Here is a 23,662-nt window from a genome sequence, read left to right as displayed (position 1 = left end):
TTGGTTAGCCTTCTTTTTCGGGAACTTCGCTTGGTATCCCCCTTACTTCTTGTGCTCTTATCATGTATATTCAGAACTCTCATTATTTCTTTAATTTTATTGCTCTTCTCCAGCGATCTTTTCGTTTCTTTGGGCGACCTTCATAGTTTTTCACATCTATCTGACTGCAGATCTTCGCACTCTCAATATCTCCTTTGATTTCTACTATTCCACTTGGTATTGGGAATTGAATGCATTTTTGAAGAGTTGATGCAACAACTTTAATCGCATGTATCCATGGTCGTCCTAAGAGCATATTATACGGTGATTCCACATCAACCACGTACAATTTCACCTGTGGTTCTATTTCTCCCAACAATATTCACACTGTTATTTCTCCTTTTGGCTTTATTGTTGCTTTATTAAAACCATGAATATTGTAACTTGGGCGATCCATATCTATATCCTTATATCCCATTTCTTTGAACGTGCGATAAAATAAGATATCCACCGAACTCCATGTATCTACTAAGGTTCTATCCACCGCCCATCCATCTTGTTCTTTCGCTCCAGCATGTTTTTCTTTGCGTTTTACAGCCATTGTAACCACCAAAGGATCTGTGCGTCTTAAATTCTCTTCTGGTATCTCTTCCGCCGTGAATGTTATACTCTGTTTTTCCCAATCTTTCAGTGGAGAAAGTTTTTCTACCGTCATAATTTTCTTTCCTTCGAAATCACGCTTGTGTATTTTTCCTGTAATTCTTCCATGGAAGTCATCGATAATAGTTTTGGTTATTAAGTTACTTTGTAATTTCCTAATCCCTATTTTGCTTTGATGATTCTTATCATTTTTGTTTTCTTGTTTCAATTAAAATAAGGATTTCTCTATAAAGAACTAAAAATTTGAACAATAAAGATGAAAATTTTGAGGCTAACCTTCTGAACTTTTAGGTTTAAACTTCTAAACTTTCACCACCACGGTAAATCACTCCAAGCTGATTTCTAGCGCCAAAATGTAGTTGCAGGAAATCCTACAACCACACCCTTAATGAAATCTTAATAACAATTTAAGTAATCATCTTAAAATTCATATATTCATTCATAAAATCTTTAATATGGTTACAAGATTTGAGATGAACTCTAACTTGGTGAACAAAAAATCTTTTTCTCTCCTAAATTCCAAGTTTAAGCTCTCAAAAAGATCTCTCCCTATACATGGTCGCTCGGTCCCTTATATAGGGATATTACATAGTGGATGACAGCTAATAAAGCCCTTATTTTCGGATCTGGCGTGCGTCATTAACGCATGCTTACTCTGACTCTTATCGCACGTACTCTATAACTTCGCACGATCATCACATTTTACTTGTGATTCTTCTGATGTCATCTTAAATATACTTTACGCGATAACCTTCGCTCGTTCATCGAACTATTACTTCGCACACATAATAGACGTGCAACACAGTCACTTGTTAAGGTTTCAATTTTTAACGTTTGTATCCATGTGACTCGTATGGATACCTGAAGTATTTTCGGTATAGTAAATTTTTTTGTGCGGAGTCGGAGCATCTCTGAGTGTTGGCTACTATTTTGTGAAAAACAAAATCCAGGTACGGCTTTGAAAGAAACTCTTGAAATACTTCTATCCTTTAGTTTGTACAGATATAAAACATTGAACTTCCAAGTCTAAGAGCATCTCCAATAGTGGGTGCTATTAATCCTACGTGGAGTTTTTATTTAGATCCTTGTTTGCGGGGTTATACATCTATAGCAAAAAGAAATAGTGTTTTCCTCATGAACCATCTCCAATAGTGCGGGTGTTAGTTTTAGGATTTGTTTTTTTGGATAAAGATAAATATGATTCCTTTTTTTCCTATTGGTTTAGAAAAATTTATTTAAGTATAATAATTAAAAAAATAATCAAAAAGATGACATGGAGGTCATTCTCAAGGTCTAAATAAGACTTTCTGTAAGACCTTCATAATTATTTTGACACCCTTCCTATTTTATAGGATCTACTGTTGGAGATGAATTTAATCTAAATGAGGGTCTAAAACCCTGTGTCAAAAAAAAAAAAGAACTCTCACCCTCTGTTGGAGATGCTCTAAATGGCCCATGGTTCAAATGAAGTCGGGTAGACCTTCTCGAACTGTCAAAACCAAACCCATCTACGCAAGTACAAAGCTGTTGAGGCGAATGCGGAGTCGGAGAAATCTTGAAAATTTTGACTTTGTTACCTTTTAGAATGAATAGGTACGCGACGTGTTGTTTTCTCATTTAACGAAACAAAATCTAGGTACAGCAGCATGTGAAGCTGTATATATTTGTCTCTCGTTCATACCTGCTAGGCAAAGAACCCGGAATCGATCAATATAGTGCCTAAATAAATATAGTTGAGATCGTTGGTGAAAGAAATAAGTTCCCTGTCTGGTACAGCTAGTTCTACTCCGGCGAGAGAAATCCCCGACTTTTACCTGCATTTTTATTTTGTAAAAATGACGCTAATAATGTCTTACTACTGATAATAATGTTTTATTTGAATTTCATCCAACTTTTTGTCTTGCGAAGGATCGATGTACCGGGAAGGTTCTTCTTCGCGGCAGTAGGAGGGGTGGTCTCTAATTGTCTCTGATGTTTGGGGACCTTCTCATATTTTGTTTAGTGAAGGATACAAATATTATATCATATTTATTAATGCGTTTAGTCGTTTTACTTGGATGTTTCCTATGTCTCAAATGTCTGATGTCTTTTCTATATTCTTTTTGTTCCAAAAGCATGTTGAAAATCTTTTTAATCGGAAAATCAAGATTTTTCAATCGGATAATGCACTTGAGTATCGCAAACTTACTCCGCATCTTCAGCAACTTGGTATTTTTCATAGATTTTCATGTCCACATACTTCTGAACAAAATGGTTTAGTGGAACGCCGTCATCGTCATATTCGTGAAACTGGTCTTACAATTCTAAACATGGCTTATGTACCATCCTCGTATTGGTATGACTCTTTTTACACTGCTTGTTTTTTAATGAACCGTGTTTCGTCCACTTCTATCAATAATTCTTCTCCATATGAAGTTCTTTTTGGTCTCCCACCAGACTACACTTTGCTTCGTGTATTTGGTTGTTTGTGTTATCCTTATCTACGACCATACAAGCCTCATAAAATGGAACCACTTTCTTCTCCTTGTCTTTTTATTGGATATAGTCCATCCCAAAAAGGTTACAAATGTCTTCACATCCCTACAGGACGGATATATGTCAGTCGCCATGTTGTTTTTGATGAGACCACTTTTCCTTTTGCGACCGCATCACTGCCTTCTCCGGTATCGACTTCTTCACATGTATCTATTTCTACTCCCTTAAGTTTTTCTTTACCGCCGACACTCGCTCTTAGTCAGCACGACCAGTTTCTGCTGTGTCTCCTTCACTTGGTTTACAGCAGACATACCCAACTGCTCCTCTCACCATCTTGTCAGACTCAGCCGACAACACTACTTCTCTTGGTTTTCAGCCGACACAGTCAACTACTCCAATCATCAACGTGTCAGACTCAGCCGACAACAATATTTCTTCTCTCAGACCTGTCACCAACTTGCAGTCTCCAACTCCTGCTTCTGAAGGTACACAATTGTCTTTTTTGCAGACGAAAACGTCTATGCCAGAGTCTACTACATTACCTTCACCTATGCACCTTCCAAAATCTAGTCACGTATCTACTACGGTGTCTAATTCAGCTCTGAATGAGCCTGTTCAGAATTCTGTGCCTGCCTCTGCTGTTGTCACACATCCAATGGTGACTCGGGCTAATGATGGCATTTTTAAACCAAATTCTAAGTATGCACTGGTATGTGATTCTCTTCTTGAGCCTACCTGTATTTCATAAGCTCATAAAGATCCAAAATGGCGTACGTCTTCCGATGACGAGATCAATGCTTTAATTCGAAATGGTACGTGGTCACTAGTAAAATATGATCCTTCTATGAATGTTTTTGGATGTAAATGGGTATTTTGTGTCAAACGCAATCCTGATGGTACAATTGTACGTAGTGAATCTCGCTTGGTTGCAAAAGGCTATAATCAACAAGAGGGAATTGATAACTCTGAAACTTTTAATCTGGTTGTTAAAACATTTACTATACGCATTATTCTCACATTGGCTTTGTCTTCCAATTGGCCTATTCGTCAACTTAATGTACATAATGCTTTCTTACATGGAGAACTTCAAGAAGAGGTGTATATGAAACAGCCACCGGGCTATGTGGATTCTCGTTTTCCTACGCATGTTTGCAAGTTACACCGTTCTCTCTATGGCCTCATACAAGCTCCTCGTGCATGGTACCACAGACTTAGTACCTTTTTGCTGCAAATTGGCTTTGTCACTTCGAAATGTGACTCCTCTCTATTCATCTACAACGGTACTCATGGTACTATTTATTTGCTGGGCTATGTGGATGATATTATTTTTACAGGTTCCAATTCTACTGGTATTAAATCCACTTTTGATCGTCTACAACAGGAATTTGCAATTAAATATCTTGGTTCTTTGTCTTATTTTCTTGGAATTGAAGCAATTCGTACACCCTCAGGATTGTTTCTTTCTCAACAAAGGTATGCTTATGATCTTCTTATTCGTGCAAAAATGGATGGTGTTAAACCTATTCACACACCACTTAGTACTTCTGGGGACATATCTTCTGATCATAGTACTTTATTAACTGACGCTACTGAATATCGTAGCATTGTTGGAGCCTTACAATATTTGACATTTACTCGTCCTGATTTGGCATATGTTGTTAATAAGGTATGCCAATTTATGCATGCACCCACCGTTTTTCACTGGGGTCTAGTAAAGCGTATACTTCGTTATCTTAAAGACACGTCTACTTTTGGTATACTTCTTCGACCATCTCCTTCTCTACAGTTATCTTTCAGTGCGTATACTGATTCAGATTTGGCTAGTTCTCTTGAAGATCGACATTCTACTAGTGGTTATTGTATTTTCTTGGGTGGTAATATTGTTTCCTGGGGTGCTTGTAAACAGAAAACAGTGTCACGTTCTAGTACTGAGGTAGAATATAGGGGACTTGCAATTGCTACTGCTGAAATTATGTGGATTCAATCACTTCTTTCAGAACTTCGTGTTTCTACTCAATCACTTCCTGTTCTATGGTGTGACAATCTTGGTGCAACTTATCTTACTGTCAATCCTATATTTCATGTAAGAACGAAGCACATTGAGATTGATTATCATTTTGTTCGTGATCAAGTTTCTTTGGAACTTCTTGATGTCAGGTTTATATCCTCCAAGGATCAAATTGCTGATATATTCACAAAATCGTTATCAAAGGATCGATTTTTTTTAAGGTTCAAGCTAACGGTTCAGGATAACCCGTTACGCTTGCGGGAGGGTGTTAGACATAGTCTGGTACGTGTGTAATAACACTCGCGTAACCATGTTGAGATATTTAGCTTATTGCATATTAGGAAATCTGATGTTTTTGAGGAACCCTGTAAATATATATATGTTGTACTTTGATAAATTATAATCATCGAATAAGAATCACAATTGTTTATCTTCTGTTTATGTGTCGTCTCTTCTTCTAAACTATTCTCTAGTTCTTAACCTAAACCTCGTAGTCTTGTCTTGCCGTTAATGAAACCTATAATGGTATTTCCAGCCGATTGAATATACACCTATAAGAGAATTTCGAAATTTCTTTTGCTATCTCTAGTAGAGAACTGGCAATGTATAATATCCTTGAAGTCATTCTTCCGGGGTAATCAATAATTTTACACATTTGTTTGTTAGTTATGGCTCTTCAATATGGTGGTCGTTTCTTTGTCAAGGAATTGAACTATTGAAGAGAGGTACAAAAGACAGATATCAGTCACATTGAAGAGCTAGACTGAGTTAGATGGAAAAGATCGAGGTAAGATAGGTCCTAAATTATTGTCTAACTATATGTGGAACTTTCAAATACAGATGGTCCATGATTTTAATGAAATTAATTAGTTGGATTTTGATTTTTTTTGGATGTACCATATAATCTCGTCCACATAGTATATGGTCCACCACCACAAAGATAGACTTATTTTACATCTTTGGACCACTGGACAATCTCTTGAGGTGAATGCTTGATTCATCCGAAGCTTTAGAAATTTTCCATGGCAAAATCTGGCGATTTTTTGAACGTTTTCATTTTCAACTCTAGCATCATGTATGTAATAATGATTCTACTCCCATAATGCAGATCTTTAATCACTAATTAAGCTACTGATAGTAATGCTTCAACTATAGTTACAATTAGGCAACACATGTCTGTAGGCAAGTCCAAGTGACTAGTAGTCCAAATCTAACTTAAACTGTACAAGAATAGAACTACCAAACAGTATTTATCAATAATGGCAAATTCAATTTCCTTAACTGAAAAAAGTAACTTTTGTCCACAAATATTGAAAAGTTTTGATCATTGTTTAGCAAGAAAATGATTTAGTTAAAAGCTAATCAGTACATTCTTAAGAGCAATTAATGGGAGCCAACCACCAACTATAACCCAACTAGCACAAAATGCTATATAAACCCTTCAATGGATAAGAACCAAAACACACAAACTCATAAGCTTTTCAATCCATTTCAGCTCATTCAATTCCTTTGGCAAAAAAAATATTCTTGTTCTCAAGGTCAACAAGTAGAAACTAAGAAAATGGCAGCAATGTTGAAGTTGGCATCTTCCCCATGCGTAACCTACTTTCATTACATCGCCTTGAATCCTCGTTCACGGGATTTGATATGAGCATATCGTACTCTTCTGGATGTGACACTGGGATGCTAAGAAATTACATGATGAAATATTCTGGATAGTGCAGGCTTGGGATCCTCCGCGGCCTCGTAAAGTTTTGAAGGCGTCTTCTAGACAGGGAGGTGATGATATTCTTGCGCTGCACCCTTGAAGAGTAGATGACCTTGTTGTGAGTACGTCTTTTTGGTTGACTATGTCTTCTGAGCTTTGACAGTGAAGGGATTCCGTGTATATCCTCAGTCCCCAAGTATGGTTTACATGTTTCCATCTTTGTAGTAATTTTTGTTGTGGTGAATCTCTGTATGGTATCAACGAATGAGCGACAACAGTTCTCGGTAGGAGATGTAATCAGAAAAGACTACATTCTCGTGGTAACAAAGTAGGTTGGATGAAATTGTATGGGCTTCCGTGGAAGTAAAAGGATTGCCTGGTTGTGATCATGATCCTTGACATGGGGAGCGTGGTGGTACGACCCTTTCCAGGAAGAAGCGGCGTTGAAGCAGCTTCGGCTCTTGGAGAGGATGTTGAAACTTAGGAAGTCAAACGCTAAAGTTTCGGCTTCGGATCCTGGAGCAGCTTATGGAAAGAACGCTGAAGCGTAGAGGTTGATGGAGAGACCGTTGAAGCGAAGCAGCTATCGGGGTGAATTTTGAAGCGGAGCGGCTGCGTTAATCAATGTGCTGTCAAACTGGACACCCTTCAAGCGAACAATGGTTAGGAATCCCCAGTTCCTTATATTAATCATGCTTTGGTTTGGGAGCGGCTTCTCTGGTTGGAAACATCTGCTTCCTTAATGCAGTGCGGTTGAGGGCTGCAGATATGTCTTGACGTTGTGCCTTGGGGAAACGTATAATCTCACATAAATGTTTCATCATGGACCGCACAGTTTTGTGGGCGAAGTCCCCAGAAATCATGCGTCTCTTGACAGGAAGAGAGTCTTCGTGAACCCAGGGGATTTGCTGATTTTCCTTGCTTCGATTTCGGAGAAGTCGTTCCCGATATTTACGTGTGATGAAATCGGATTGCTGATTCCCTACTGGGAGTTCAAGTGCAACGCTAGAAGGATGCAAGATGCTAGCGCTGGGAAGATGCAAGCTGCTGTTAAATGCGAGTTGCTGTAAAGATGCAAGCTGGAAGTGCAAGTGTGACGCTGGAAGGACGCAAGCTGTCATTACGCTGGAAAAGATGCAAGTTGCTGGCCCCGGAAATATGCAAGTCGTTAGCACTGGATCTTGTTGGAACGAGCGTTAGCTTTGCGTGGGTGCTGGTTCCGGCGTGGGCGCTGTCTTGGCGTGGCGCGGTAGCAATAAAGTGGGCCAGCATATTCCAGGTATGTACTCCAGCGTTTCTTGTGTTGGTGCAAACCCTAGCCATAGGTATGCCTCACATAAATCTGTAGAAATATTGTTTTTCTCTTCGAATATTACCGTGGTAGCGTCATTTACCCCATGAATAGTGACTAGTAACCGTCATGATGCAAAGTAGGTACACATGGGCATGCAACTGATTCCACGAAGACTGGCCGTTAGGATTTCTCTGAGATACAAGGTTGCAGGCCAAGGTAACCAAAGGTCCTTCTGCGAACGTGGTCAAACAACAAGAGGCGGAGGTTGGAAGGCTGTACAAAGAGTTGGATCTGAAACAGGCGGTCCTCCAAATGACGAAGGACGTTTTCTTCGAGAAGGGCAAACCACCGTTGAATGGCTTCCTTTGGATGCAATTCTGTCTTCTGAAATTCTTCTGTTTTTTTTCCCGAGCTGCATGCAGTTGCTTGAAGAGTGCCTCTGGTGGTATCGCGGGGCTTAACTACGGTAATGCTGCCTCACTCCCAATCAAATGTGGTGTTAACATCCCTTACCAGATCAGCCCCTCTACTGACTGCACCAAGTATGTATCTAAGTTATTTTTTATTATCACAATTATTTCTGTTTCTAGGACGGACTAATTAACAAATTTGTAACAGAGATGCTAAAGTCGTTCAATGTTCGGGCTTAATGAATTCTAATTTAAATAGATTTTGCTTAAAGTTTAGTTCTAGTTGTTTGCTAATATAGTAATGTTTTGCTTCAGGGTTCAGTAAATACCAAAATTATACCATAAGAGGATTTGCATTTAGCCGGAATGAATGAGTTACTGATACGATGAAGAATAAAATGGATGTTTAGTTGATAAAGCATTATGTCATAAGGAGGTCAGATGCGCGTACTTATGCCGAGCTTTATTACCTATCATCCGCTGCTTAGTGCCTAGTATTGTACGCTATTGTGATGTTGTTGGTGTTGCGGCCGTCGTTGTTTTTTCTGTAGTAGAATTAGGATGTTTCTCTCTTGGATTTTACTATCATCTAATCAGAGCAGATATTTCCTGGTAGTTAATGTAATCCTCCAATTTTTAAATAATGAAAATTAAGATTTACTTACTATTCGCTCAAACCTTCTCATGATGACATGATGTCAAACAAATATTTTCCCAATCACTACGATAGATTTTGTATTTCAAATATTGTCATATGTGGTGCATGTATGTTACCATTTTCTTTTCTTTTATTTTTCCTTGGAAAGAGTAAGTTTGAAAGAAAGCATACAAACCGTATAAAAGCAATTACAACTCAAGCGGGCAAAAGCCCAAACAAAAATTGAAAGAATAAGGAGAAACACTATATATCTTTCAATCTATCCGTTTACCTCCATCATTTATATTTCAGGTGATGCATTCTTTTTTTGAAAATTGGCATTTCTCCGGTGAAATCTTTTTGAAAATGCTTATTAGTCCCCAAATTTACAGTGGGTGAAACATTGTTGTATTTAAAACCAAAATAATATCCAACTTACAATTTCATAAAGATTCGGATAGCGCTTTGAGCTTTTTATTCATTTATCTGCAAGTCCAAATGAAGACGTATTAGCGGCATATATGGTTTTACCAAACCGTGTAAATCTTGAATAGCAAATCAATTTTCAATATTGCAAAGAGTTAGTTTTATCTCCACAGAAGATGCAATAATTGTCCTGAAGTCACGAGTCAAGAGTCTTGGTTAGCTTTATTGTACCGGATGCCATCAGTTGTCCTTTGCTTAAGAAAGATATGCGTCAAGGTCGGTGATCTTGTGGTTGTATGTGTCCGACAACAAGACCTACTCCGCTACTCGACCAATTTTTTGTGCCAAGTCGAAGACATGCATGTGCACCAAGTACTATGCGCGTACATTTTTCCATAATGGACGATCTATTTTACCAAACTTTCTTATGAAACTATCGAGAAGTATCGTGGGAAAGCACACTGCAGAGTAGTACATGTAGACAAAAGTTATAACCACTTACCAAGGATCCTCGGATGCACCACATACTTTATCGGAAAGGCTTCTATAATCTATACCCTTTATGCAGTGTCGGTAAGAGAACTGAGAAGAGACATTTTGGACGCTCCGTCAAGGACGCCTGCTGTTCTCATGTAGTCATACTATTGAGTTTGAGATGCAATCAGTGTCACCGTCACGTAACCTGTTTTCAAGTTGGTCCTTACAAGCAGTAAGGTCTTGATCAATGACGGGACCGGAGTTTCGGTGTAGTACATGTTTTTGTTCCCTTTAACAAACAAATTGATGCCATGTGTGGGCTACTCTCATGTCAAATATAAGTCTTTTGTTCACACTGGATTACGAAAACAACACTAGTTAAAAATGACAAGCATTCAGTCATTTTAAACTAATTAATTAAAGCTATCTCTATTGACAGCAACGCTTCAACTATAGTTAAAATTATGCATCTAACTGAAACTGTACTAGAACGTGGTATAATAACTACAAAATTTATACCATTGGGGAGGACTTGCATTTCGCCAGAGTGAATGATCTACAGATAAATGACGAAGAAGAATGAAATGGATGTTTAGGTGATGAAGCTTTATGCCATAAAGAGGGCTGATGCACGTACTTGTCCCGAGCTTTATAATTAGCTATCGTTCACTGCTTAGTGCCTAATATATTATCCAGTGCATCTGATTAAGTCACTTACTCAGTCGAGAGGGGCATATTGTCATATGTACTCATGCATGTATAGTAGCAGTTTTATACCTGCCGAGGGAAAATCCGAGGTTGCTTGCATGATTTTTTTTTTGAAAAGTAGTTTGGCCTAGCCTGTGAAAGTTTTATCCACAAAAGGTCTAATAATTGTCATCACTCTTGATGTCACGAGTCAAGATCTTAGTTTAACTTTATTGGATGCCATCAGTTATCCTCGGCTAAAAGAAATAAATGACGAGACTCAAGAGGACTGAGAAGAGATTTCATCAGGGCGACCCACCACACAATCAGTCACTTGTTTAAGGTTTTGATCTCCAACGTATGACAATACGAGAGTCAAATATATTGGTGTAGTAAATGTTTGGTGTCCCCTTGATGAAATTATATAATTGATGCCAAGTCAAGTGTTGGCTACACTTTTCACAAAAAACAGAATCTAAGCGCGGCTTCGAATGAGATATCGTTCACAGGAGGATTGGGAGAACAACATTTTCACCAAGATTGAGAAGGAAATTACTATGGCTAAAATTTGTTGGTAATTGTTAGACTATTGACTTATTTTAGTCAAATGTGTGTGCAGTTCACATGTGTGTAAGTGGTGAGGTGTCAGTTTTGTGTTGGTGGATCCACCGGCAAATACAGTTGCCGGTAATCATGAGTTGTCTGAAAATTCTTTTAAATATCAAAGTCTTGTGTTTGTAATTCTTTAAGAAATGATGAAATGAAAACCAGATCTGAGAGATTTTCAAACGACTGTAATTCTCTCAACATGGTATCAGACACCATAAATCCTAATTTCTTCATCTCTTTTTCAAATAATCAGTAAATCAATCCTTCCTCTCAATAATTTTTCTTTCAATCAATCTATTCATCAATGCCAGAACCTGATAAACACATTGCGTTAACATTCAAACCACCATCCAAATTAACGAATACTAATTATACACTATGGAAATCTCAGACTGTACCATTAATTCGAAGTTACAATCTCTTTAGATTTGTAGATGGATCTTACCGATGTCCGGTAAAGTATTACCACCGAACTTCACCAGAAGGAGCTGCAACTATCACTCGATCTGATTATGTTGAAGATACAAATCCTGAATCCGAATATGTTCGTAATCCTGTCTATACTTACTGGATTAATCAAGATCGAGCTCTTCTATCCTGGTTATTTACTACTTGTGCTGAAGAAACTCATTCTCAGGTTCTCGATTGCACTTTCTCTCATGAAGTTTGGATTCTTCTTCAACATAATTACGATGCTACAACAAAATCCAGGTTAATGCAATTGAAAACAGATCTTGTCACATTAAAGAAAAGCACAGATTCTATGTTGGTGTACTTCAATAAAGCTAAATCTCTATCTCATCAGTTAGCACAAATAGATCGACCAATATCTGATGAAGATTTGGTGTTTCACATATTACAAGGTATCCCGTCTGAATTCAATGCGTTTAAGACATCCATTACTACTCAGCAATTGAAGAATGAGAATATCTTATCACATCATCTGAGCTGCTTGGTTTACTCCTATCTGAGGAAATTCGTGTGAATGATGAATTTAAAGTGGATCTTACTACTGTCTCTGCAAATTTTTGGAACCACATCAACATAATCATCATCACTCGATTGCACACAATAATCAAATTCTAAACATTTCAACCTATGGTAATCATTCACATTATTCAGGTAATTCAAATTTTCACCCTCCTTCCAATTCAAAATGGTCTTCTTATGGTCCTAGAGGTTCTCCACCAAGAGAAATATGTATAGAGGTGGTCGAAATGGTGCTCGTTTTCGTGGTGGTTATAGAGGTGGCAGATTTGATGGTGGTGGACGATCTGGTCGATTCAACAATGAAAATCAGTTTTACTACTCACTAATGAAGTTTAACCATGCAACTGATTGTCAAATATGCAAGAAGCCAGACCACTTTGCACCAACTTGTCGATACAAATATGTTCCTTATGACAACTCAATGGCCTCTGCATACTATACAACCAATGACCATTACTATGAAGATTATGATGATTTCCGGTGCCCTGAACCTGAAGCATATGCTGCTTACTGATGATAATACTGCTTCTTCATCTGGATGGGTCCCTAATTCTGGTGCAACACACCACATTACTTCTGATCTATCCAACTTAAACCTCCATTCTCCTTATCAAGGATCAGATCAAGTGCGTGTTGGTAGTGGCTCAGGTTTGCACATAACTCATATTGGCACTTCTTCTTTTTAGAATGGCACTACCAAATTTACTCTCTCTAATGTACTACATGTTCCTTCAATTAAAAATAATTTGATTTCAGTACAACAGTTTACTAAGGAGAATAATTGTTATTTTGAATTTCATCATGACGAATTTCCGGTGAAGGATTTGGATACCCATCATACTCTGCTCACCGGACCTGTTACAGATGGACTCTACCATTTGGAATTTACCGTTACTGCTCTTAAACAAGCTTTTTCTTCTGGTACTTTTACAACTACTCAATGGCACAATAAATTAGGACATCCTTCATACAAGACTTTGAAGCACATATTATCATCTGTTGATGGAGTTCTTGTTGATCATTTGTCAACCTCAATATGTACTGCCTGTCAAAAAGCTAAAAGTCATGCATTACCTTTTCCTTCTGTTACTCATGAGAACTTGTATGGTCGTTTAGATGTCATTCACATAGATGTTTGGGTCTCCACTATATGTTCAATCAATGGGTTTTGTTAGAGCATAGCTCGGTCGACCTCGCATACGTTGCTATATCAAGCATCTTTGTCAATGTTAGTGATCTAAACTATGAGTCTTGATTTCTAGCCTACATAGATAAGTCTCGGACTAGGATAGAAAAGTGTAGTTGAGCTCAAGGACTTCATGAAGATTCATCATACAACGACGAAGATCTACTCAAGGAACCGTGGGACATCATCAACAAAAAGGTATGTGGAGACTTGAACTTATCTATCACTCTGTTTATGGGTGAAAATCGTTTCTGCCGATTTTGGTAATTTCGGTGAGTGGGTGAGAAATAAATCTAAACCCTAAACAAATGTACTGCACGGGAGTACTTTAGATTCGAGAGATCAATCTGTACAAATCTGGCCTAAACCAAGAAATGCCCGTTCCGGATTTGCTTCGGTCACAAATAGGAGGAGAAGGGCTGGTTTAGGGAGGGAAGCGAAGAGAGTGTTGAGACCAGAACAGTTCTGGAAGAGTAGTACTCGACTTGTATCAGAAAGTGAAAGCTTTGAGAAATCTAGCAAGAGTTGCTTTTCCGAGTGTTGTATTTCTCCTTGACCAAAAACTTGTTGTCTTGGTGGAAATAGGTAAGACCTATTTATACAAGTCTAAGTGAAACGTACTCTGGCCTCGTAAGAAAAAGAAACGGATGAGTTAAATGGGAAGAGGTAGTAACGCCTGGTATTAATGGAATTTGATGGAATTGATGTTCCATAATGAAAGAGCGTTTCACCATTACTTCCTGCATTTACTAACCGTTTTATTCTTAATACACTATCTTGAAACGGGCATTTGTGTATGTCGCACGTTGTAAACCGCCAAACCAAAACCCTAAAGAGCATCCCCCAGTTTGTGACATGTATTTATGTCTCGAGTTTTTTCGTGGAAAACGTGTAGCATGTCGTTGGTGTTTGATAAGTTGAGCTTGAGATATGTGCCGGCTCACTGGCGACCTTCGACGGTCGAGATTTTGCATCTTGAGAGGAATCGTGTCCTTTGATGTAGGCGCGTTATGCCAAAGTGCAAGGGTTGCATGGCATGTGCCAATGTCTTGTGTGGAATTCCTTGGATGTAGGTTGTGCATCGGGTGCAGGTGACAATGCCAAAATGCAAGTGTTGCATGGAATATGCCAATGACGCGCGTAGAGGCTTTGGCCCTAGGTTTGCACGGCTTGGCATGCTAGGTTGCAAGCGTCGCTTGGCATGTGCCAATGGCGCGTGTGGAGGCTTGGACCTAGGTTTCCAGGGCTAGGCATGCTAAGTCGCAAGCGTCGCTTGGCATGTGCCAATGGCGCGTGTGGAGGCTTGGCCCTAGGTTTGCACGGCTTGGCATGCTAGGTCGCAAGCGTCGCTTGGCATGTGCCAATGGCGCGTGTGGCGGCTTGGCCTGGGTTTGCACGGCTAGGAATGGTAGGTCGCAAGCGTCGCTTGGCATGTGCCAATGGCGCGTGTGGCATCTTGGTCCTATGTTTGCACGGCTTGGCATGCTAGGTCGCAAGCGTCGCTTGGCATGTGCCAATGGCGCGTGTGGCGGCTTGGCCCTAGGTTTGCACGGCTTGGCATGCTAGGTCGCAAGCGTCACTTGGCATGTCCCAATGGCGCGTGTGGCGGCTTGTCCCTAGGTTTGCACGGCTTGGCATGCTAGGTCGCAAGCGTCGCTTGGCATGTGCCAATGGCGCGTGTGGCGGCTTTGCCCTAGGTTTGCACGGCTTGGCATGCTAGGTCGCAAGCGTCGCTTGGCATGTGCCAATGGCGCGTGTGGCGGATTGGCCCTAGGTTTGCACGGCTTGGCATGCTAGGTCGCAAGCGTCGCTTGGCATGTGCCAATGGCGTGTGGCGGCTTGGCCCTAGGTTTGCACGGCTTGGCATGCTAGGTCGCAAGCGTCGCTTGGCATGTGACAATGGTGCGTGTGGCGGCTTGACCCTAGGTTTGCACGGCTTGGAATGCTAGGTCGCAAGCGTCGCTTGGCATGTGCCAATGGCGCGTGTGGCGGCTTGGCCCTAGGTTAGCATGACATGCTAGGTCGCAAGCGTCGCTTGGCATGTGCCAATGGCGCGTGTGGCGGCTTGGCCCTAGGTTTGCACGGCTTGGCATGCTAGGTCGCAAGCGTCGCTTGGCATGTGTCAATGGCGCGTGTGGCGGCTTGGCATGCTAGGTCGTAAGCGTCGCTTGGCATGTGCCAATGGCGCGTGTGGCAACTTGGCCCTAGGTTTTCACGGCTTGGCATTCTAGGTCGTAAGCGTCGCTTGGCATGTGTCAATGGAGCGTGTGGAGACTTGGCCCTAGGTTTGCACGGCTTGGAATGCTAGGTCGCAAGCGTCGCTTGGCATGTACCAATGGCGCGTGTGGCGCAAAGATCGTGCAGCTCGAATTTGGCATGATTTCCGTGAAGCGCAATGATTGTGCAGCTCGAATTTGGCACTGTACCGTGAAGTGCAATGATTGTGCAGCTTGGTTTTGGCATGGTTGCCATGATGCACAGCGATTGTGCGGCTTTGGTTTTGGCATCGTTTCCATGATGCGCAGCGATTGTGCGGCTTTGGTTTTGGCATAGTTTCATGATGCGCAGCGATTGTGTGGCTTTGGTTTTGGCATAGTTGCCATGATGCGCAGCGATTGTGCGTCTTTGGTTTTGGCATAGTTCCCATGATGGGCAGCGATTGTGCGGCTTAGGGTTTTGTGTGTCGAAACCCTAGTTTAGCATTTGAAAAAAGATACCCTGGTAATTTTTTACATAAGTGCATTATATGTTCTAATAAATGTGTTTAGCGTCATCGGTGACGTCATGCTATGCGTAAGGTTTTACCATTTTACCCCTTGTCTAAAACCACCATCAACATTAAGAACCCTGCTTAGATTGGAACATGGGCCTTGTTGCGAGGTAAGCATAAGATGGTGACAAACGAAGATAGAACTGAGACAGTAAGTCATGAAAGAGGTCCGAGGATATTTGTCTGACCTTTTTCGAGATGTAAGTAGAATCCGCAATCCTTGCATCTGGTAGCTTTGCACGAATCCCAGTATGACTAGGTGTCTTTGGGGCCAGGCTTTGGGACGCGAGGTGGAGCTGCTAGCATAGACTTGGCATGAAAGGGATTTGTCAGCACCAATGGGTGGGTTTGGAATGTGCGTGGGCCGCTCGGCAAAGCATGGCGTCGGCAAGGGGAAATGCAGGTTGCCGGCAAGGCTCTGACATGGTCCGCTAGTAAGGCGTTGGCATGGAAAGCACGGATTGTCCTGGATGGCGCGGAGCGTTGGCATTGGATGGAATTAGCATGAAAGGAGTGGAGTGTTGCAAAAGCTGACGTAAAGCGTTGCAAGACTGGCACTGGAAAGGAAAGTGCGGATGTCTTGAGAGTGACAAGGCTTGCTCTTGTGGGCCCAATCGCCTTTCTTCGTGCGCGGCTTTAACAGGGAATTCTTTTCTTATTCAAAAATCTTTTTCGAGAGGTAGGTAGCATCCGCAATCCTTTCATCTGGTACCTTTGAGAAAATCCTGGTATGATTGGGTGTTTTCAGGGGATAGGCTTTGGAACGCGAGGTGGAGATGCTAGCATGGACTTGGCATGAAGGGGACCCATTAGCACTGACGGGCATGGAACGGGTGTGGGCCGCTCTGTAAAGCATTTGGAAAGGCATGGCGCGGTGGTAAGGGAAGTGCTTGCAAGGGAAGCGCTTGCGGTTTAGGGTTTGACACGCCGAAACCCTAATTAGCGCCCTTTACTAGCATCGCTGTAGAATCCACGTACGGACTCAGATTTTTACGGTCCGACCCTTTATCGGACACGAAACAGAATTCTCTATCTCCCCGATAGTGAATAGTTAGGTTTCGAGCTCGTCTAGGAGGTGAAAACGGCCCGACAGTGAAAATCAGGAAGAAGTTAGGAGGGATGTTGCGGGCCCGGGGTGGCATAGTCGCGCGCCAGTCACCTATTCCCGTTCATGGAGGAAGAAAGAATCTTCATTTTGTAAAGCTCTAAAAACTCTGTCCGCATGAAAGAGGTATCGACCCTCTTCTGTTTTTTTGTTGTTCGTCTGGATCCGTGTTTTCGTCTGCAGTGTCTCTCCAGTGGATTCCAAAGATTTACCAAAATTCGATGTATTCTTGGGACGGATGGATGAAATAAATGCTCGGAAACGATCACGTCAGGGATAATCTTGGAGATTGTGGTTGCGTCGTCGGTCCATCCTCGACCTTAGGTTTTCAGTGGACCTTCTGATCGTGATGATGATGTGTCGTGAATCCTTGCATGGTCGAAAACTTCTGGAGCCCTTGGATGAAATAGGGAGACGTTTTATTGCCGATGTGATGCTATCAAGTCTCTCGGGACTTTGTTCCAAGCTACATCCTTCGAACCATCTTCTGAATCTTGGACTATCGTACAGAATGAAACGCGGTGAGAAGTCCCCAGTTATACTTCGGTTTGATATGATGGCATGGATGAATATGTGAATGTAACCTTCTGGCGTGCTTTTGGAGTCTTTAGTGCACATGCGCGGCTTCATGTTGAGAAATTCCCGCGGCTCGTAAAACCTCGACAATGATGATGTTGAAATCAGTAATAACCTGGTTGAGGGGATTCAAAGCGTCTCATGCTAGTAGTCTTTTGGATGTGACACTGGATGCTAAGAAATTACATGATGAAATATTCTGGATAGTGCAGGCTTGGGATCCTCCGCGGCCTCGTAATGTTTTGAAGGCGTCTTCTAGACAGGGAGGTGATGATATTCTTGCGCTGCACCCTTGAAGAGTAGATGACCTTGTTGTGAGTACGTCTTTTGGTTGACTATGTCTTCTGAGCTTTGACAATGAAGGGATTCCGTGTATCCTCAGTCCCCAAGTATGGTTTACATGTTTCCATATTTGTAGTAATTGTTGTTGTGGTGAATCTCTGGATGGTATCAACGAATGAGCGACAACAGTTCTCGGTAGGAGATGTAATCAGAAAAGACTACATTCTCGTGGTAACAAAGTAGGTTGGATGAAATTGTATGGGCTTCCGTGGAAGTAAAGCATTGTCTGGTTGTGATCATGATCCTTGACATGGGGAGCGTGGTGGTACGACCCTTTGCAGGAAGAAGCGGCGTTGAAGCAGCTTCGGCTCTTGGAGAGGATGTTGAAACTTAGGAAGTCAAACGTTAAAGTTTCGGCTTCGGATCCTGGAGCAGCTTATGGAAAGAACTCTGAAGCGGAGAGGTTGATGGAGAGACCGTTGAAGCGAAGTAGCTATCGGGGTGAATGTTGAAGCGGAGCGGCTGCGTTAATCAGTGTGCTATCAAACTGGACACCCTTCAAGCGAACAATGGTTAGGAATCCCCAGTTCCTTATATTAATCATGCTTTGGTTTGGGAGCGGCTTCTCTGGTTGGAAACATCTGCTTCCTTAATGCAGTGCGGTTGAGGGATGCAGATATGTCTTGACGTTGTGCCTTGGGGAAACGTATAATCTCACATAAATGTTTCATCATGGACCGCACAGTTTTGTGGGCGAAGTCCCCAGAAATCATGCGTCTCTTGACAGAAAGAGAGTCTTCGTGAACCCAGGGGGTTTGCTGATTTTCCTTGCTTCGATTTCAGAGAAGTCGTTCCCGATTTTCGTGTGATGAAATCGGATTGCTGATTCCCTACTGGGAGTTCAAGTGCAACGCTAGAAGGATGCAAGATGCTAGCGCTGGAAAGATGCAAGCTGCTGTAAAATGCGAGTTGCTGTAAAGATGCAAGATGGAAGTGCAAGTGTGACGCTGGAAGGACGCAAGCTGTCATTGCTCTGGAAAAGATGCAAGTTGGTGGCCCCGGAAATATGCAAGTCGTTAGCACTGGATCTTGTTGGAACGAGCGTTGGCTTTGCGTGGGTGCTGTCTTGGCGTGGCGCGGGTAGCAATAAAGTGGGCCAGTATATTCCAGGTATGTACTCCAGCGTTTCTTGTGTTGGTGCAAACCCTAGCCACAGGTATGCCTCACATAAATCTGTAGAAATATTGTTTTTCTCTTCGAATATACCGTGTGGTAGCGTCATCTACCTCATGAATAGTGACTAGTAACCGTCATGATGCAAAGTAGGTACACATGGGCATGCAACTGATTCCACGAAGACTGGCCGTTAGGATTTCTCTGAGATACAAGGTTGCAGGCCAAGGTAACCGAAGATCCTTCTGCGAACGTTGTCAAACAACAAGAGGCGGAGGTTGGAAGGTGTACAAAGAGTTGGATCTGAAACAGGCGGTCCTCCAAATGACGAAGGACGTTTTCTTCGAGAAGGGCAAACCACCGTTGAATGGCTTCCTTTGGATGCAATTCTGTCTTCTGAAATTCGTCTGTTTTTTTTTCCGAGCTGCATGCAGTTGCTTGAAGAGTGCCTCTGGTGGTATCGCGGGGCTTAACTACGGTAATGCTGCCTCACTCCCAATCAAATGTGGTGTTAACATCCCTTACCAGATCAGCCCCTCTACTGACTGCACCAAGTATGTATCTAAGTTATTTTTTATTATCACAATTATTTCTGTTTCTAGGACGGACTAATTAACAAATTTGTAACAGAGATGCTAAAGTCGTTCAATGTTCGGGCTTAATGAATTCTAATTTAAATAGATTTTGCTTAAAGTTTAGTTCTAGTTGTTTGCTAATATAGTAATGTTTTGCTTCAGGGTTCAGTAAATACCAAAATTATACCATAAGAGGATTTGCATTTAGCCGGAATGAATGAGTTACTGATACGATGAAGAATAAAATGGATGTTTAGTTGATAAAGCATTATGTCATAAGGAGGTCAGATGCGCGTACTTATGCCGAGCTTTATTACCTATCATCTGCTGCTTAGTGCCTAATATTGTACGCTATTGTGATGTTGTTGTTGTTGCGGCCGTCGTTGTTTTTTCGTAGTAGAATTAGGATGTTTCTCTCTTGGGTTTTACTATCATCTAATCAGAGCAGATATTTCCTGGTAGTTAATGTAATCCTCCAATTTTTAAATAATGAAAATTAAGATTTACTTACTATTCGCTCAAACCTTCTCATGATGACATGATGTCAAACAATATTTTCCCAATCACTACGATAGATTTTGTATTTCAAAATTGTCATATGTGGTGCATGTATGTTACCATTTTTCTTTTCTTTTATTTTTCCTTGGAAAAGTAAGTTTGAAAGAAAGCATACAAACCGTATAAAAGCAATTACAAGCGGGCAAAAGCCCAAACAAAAATTGAAAGAATAAGGAGAAACACTATATATCTTTCAATCTATCCGTTTACCTCCATCATTTATATTTCAGGTGATGCATTCTTTTTTTGAAAATTGGCATTTCTCCGGTGAAATCTTTTTGAAAATGCTTATTAGTCCCCAAATTTACAGTGGGTGAAACATTGTTGTATTTAAAACCAAAATAATATCCAACTTACAATTTCATAAAGATTCGGATAGCGCTTTGAGCTTTTTATTCATTTATCTGCAAGTCCAAATGAAGACGTATTAGCGGCATATGGTTTTACCAAACCGTGTAAATCTTGAATAGCAAATCAATTTTCAATATTGCAAAGAGTTAGTTTTATCTCCACAGAAGATGCAATAATTGTCCTGAAGTCACGAGTCAAGAGTCTTGGTTAGCTTTATTGTACCGGATGCCATCAGTTGTCCTTTGCTTAAGAAAGATATGCGTCAAGGTCGGTGATCTTGTGGTTGTATGTGTCCGACAACAAGACCTACTCCGCTACTCGACCAATTTTTTGTGCCAAGTCGAAGACATGCATGTGCACCAAGTACTATGCGCGTACATTTTTCCATAATGGACGATCTATTTTACCAAACTTTCTTATGAAACTATCGAGAAGTATCGTGGGAAAGCACACTGCAGAGTAGTACATGTAGACAAAAGTTATAACCACTTACCAAGGATCCTCGGATGCACCACATACTTTATCGGAAAGGCTTCTATAATCTATACCCTTTATGCAGTGTCGGTAAGAGAACTGAGAAGAGACATTTTGGACGCTCCGTCAAGGACGCCTGCTGTTCTCATGTAGTCATACTATTGAGTTTGAGATGCAATCAGTGTCACCGTCACGTAACCTGTTTTCAAGTTGGTCCTTACAAGCAGTAAGGTCTTGATCAATGACGGGACCGGAGTTTCGGTGTAGTACATGTTTTTGTTCCCTTTAACAAACAAATTGATGCCATGTGTGGGCTACTCTCATGTCAAATATAAGTCTTTTGTTCACACTGGATTACGAAAACAACACTAGTTAAAAATGACAAGCATTCAGTCATTTTAAACTAATTAATTAAAGCTATCTCTATTGACAGCAACGCTTCAACTATAGTTAAAATTATGCATCTAACTGAAACTGTACTAGAACGTGGTATAATAACTACAAAATTTATACCATTGGGGAGGACTTGCATTTCGCCAGAGTGAATGATCTACAGATAAATGACGAAGAAGAATGAAATGGATGTTTAGGTGATGAAGCTTTATGCCATAAAGAGGGCTGATGCACGTACTTGTGCCGAGCTTTATAATTAGCTATCGTTCACTGCTTAGTGCCTAATATATTATCCAGTGCATCTGATTAAGTCACTTACTCAGTCGAGAGGGGCATATTGTCATATGTACTCATGCATGTATAGTAGCAGTTTTATACCTGCCGAGGGAAAATCCGAGGTTGCTTGCATGATTTTTTTTTTGAAAAGTAGTTTGGCCTAGCCTGTGAAAGTTTTATCCACAAAAGGTCTAATAATTGTCATCACTCTTGATGTCACGAGTCAAGATCTTAGTTTAACTTTATTGGATGCCATCAGTTATCCTCGGCTAAAAGAAATAAATGACGAGACTCAAGAGGACTGAGAAGAGATATTTCATCAGGGCGACCCACCACACAATCAGTCACTTGTTTAAGGTTTTGATCTCCAACGTATGACAATACGAGAGTCAAATATATTGGTGTAGTAAATGTTTGGTGTCCCCTTGATGAAATAAATATATAATTGATGCCAAGTCAAGTGTTGGCTACACTTTTCACAAAAAACAGAATCTAAGCGCGGCTTCGAATGAGATATCGTTCACACAGGAGGATTGGGAGAACAACATTTTCACCAAGATTGAGAAGGAAATTACTATGGCTAAAATTTGTTGGTAATTGTTAGACTATTGACTTATTTTAGTCAAATGTGTGTGCAGTTCACATGTGTGTAAGTGGTGAGGTGTCAGTTTTGTGTTGGTGGATCCACCGGCAAATACAGTTGCCGGTAATCATGAGTTGTCTGAAAATTCTTTTAAATATCAAAGTCTTGTGTTTGTAATTCTTTAAGAAATGATGAAATGAAAACCAGATCTGAGAGATTTTCAAACGACTGTAATTCTCTCAACATGGTATCAGACACCATAAATCCTAATTTCTTCATCTCTTTTTCAAATAATCAGTAAATCAATCCTTCCTCTCAATAATTTTTCTTTCAATCAATCTATTCATCAATGCCAGAACCTGATAAACACATTGCGTTAACATTCAAACCACCATCCAAATTAACGAATACTAATTATACACTATGGAAATCTCAGACTGTACCATTAATTCGAAGTTACAATCTCTTTAGATTTGTAGATGGATCTTACCGATGTCCGGTAAAGTATTACCACCGAACTTCACCAGAAGGAGCTGCAACTATCACTCGATCTGATTATGTTGAAGATACAAATCCTGAATCCGAATATGTTCGTAATCCTGTCTATACTTACTGGATTAATCAAGATCGAGCTCTTCTATCCTGGTTATTTACTACTTGTGCTGAAGAAACTCATTCTCAGGTTCTCGATTGCACTTTCTCTCATGAAGTTTGGATTCTTCTTCAACATAATTACGATGCTACAACAAAATCCAGGTTAATGCAATTGAAAACAGATCTTGTCACATTAAAGAAAAGCACAGATTCTATGTTGGTGTACTTCAATAAAGCTAAATCTCTATCTCATCAGTTAGCACAAATAGATCGACCAATATCTGATGAAGATTTGGTGTTTCACATATTACAAGGTATCCCGTCTGAATTCAATGCGTTTAAGACATCCATTACTACTCAGCAATTGAAGAATGAGAATCTTATCACATCATCTGAGCTGCTTGGT

At 40.6% G+C, this 23,662-nt stretch overlaps 1 long non-coding RNA gene across 2 annotated transcripts; it reads left to right on the top strand.

The window, feature by feature from the left end:
- The first annotated feature begins 6,597 nt into the window (after window positions 1–6,597).
- Window positions 6,598–9,201, top strand: LOC113283699. Of its 2 annotated transcripts, XR_003327583.1 has the most exons (3): window positions 6,598–8,109; window positions 8,265–8,666; window positions 8,850–9,201. It is a non-coding gene; the product is annotated as an uncharacterized LOC113283699 (long non-coding RNA). The 2 variants fall into 2 exon arrangements; XR_003327582.1 differs by having other exon boundaries at window positions 6,598–8,666.
- The last annotated feature ends 14,461 nt before the right edge of the window (window positions 9,202–23,662 follow it).

Source organism: Papaver somniferum, chromosome 5, assembly GCF_003573695.1.
Source record: "Papaver somniferum cultivar HN1 chromosome 5, ASM357369v1, whole genome shotgun sequence".
NCBI lineage: Eukaryota > Viridiplantae > Streptophyta > Magnoliopsida > Ranunculales > Papaveraceae > Papaver > Papaver somniferum.
The sequence above is the reverse complement of the archived record's forward strand: the minus strand, read 5'-3'. Positions and strand labels throughout refer to the sequence as shown.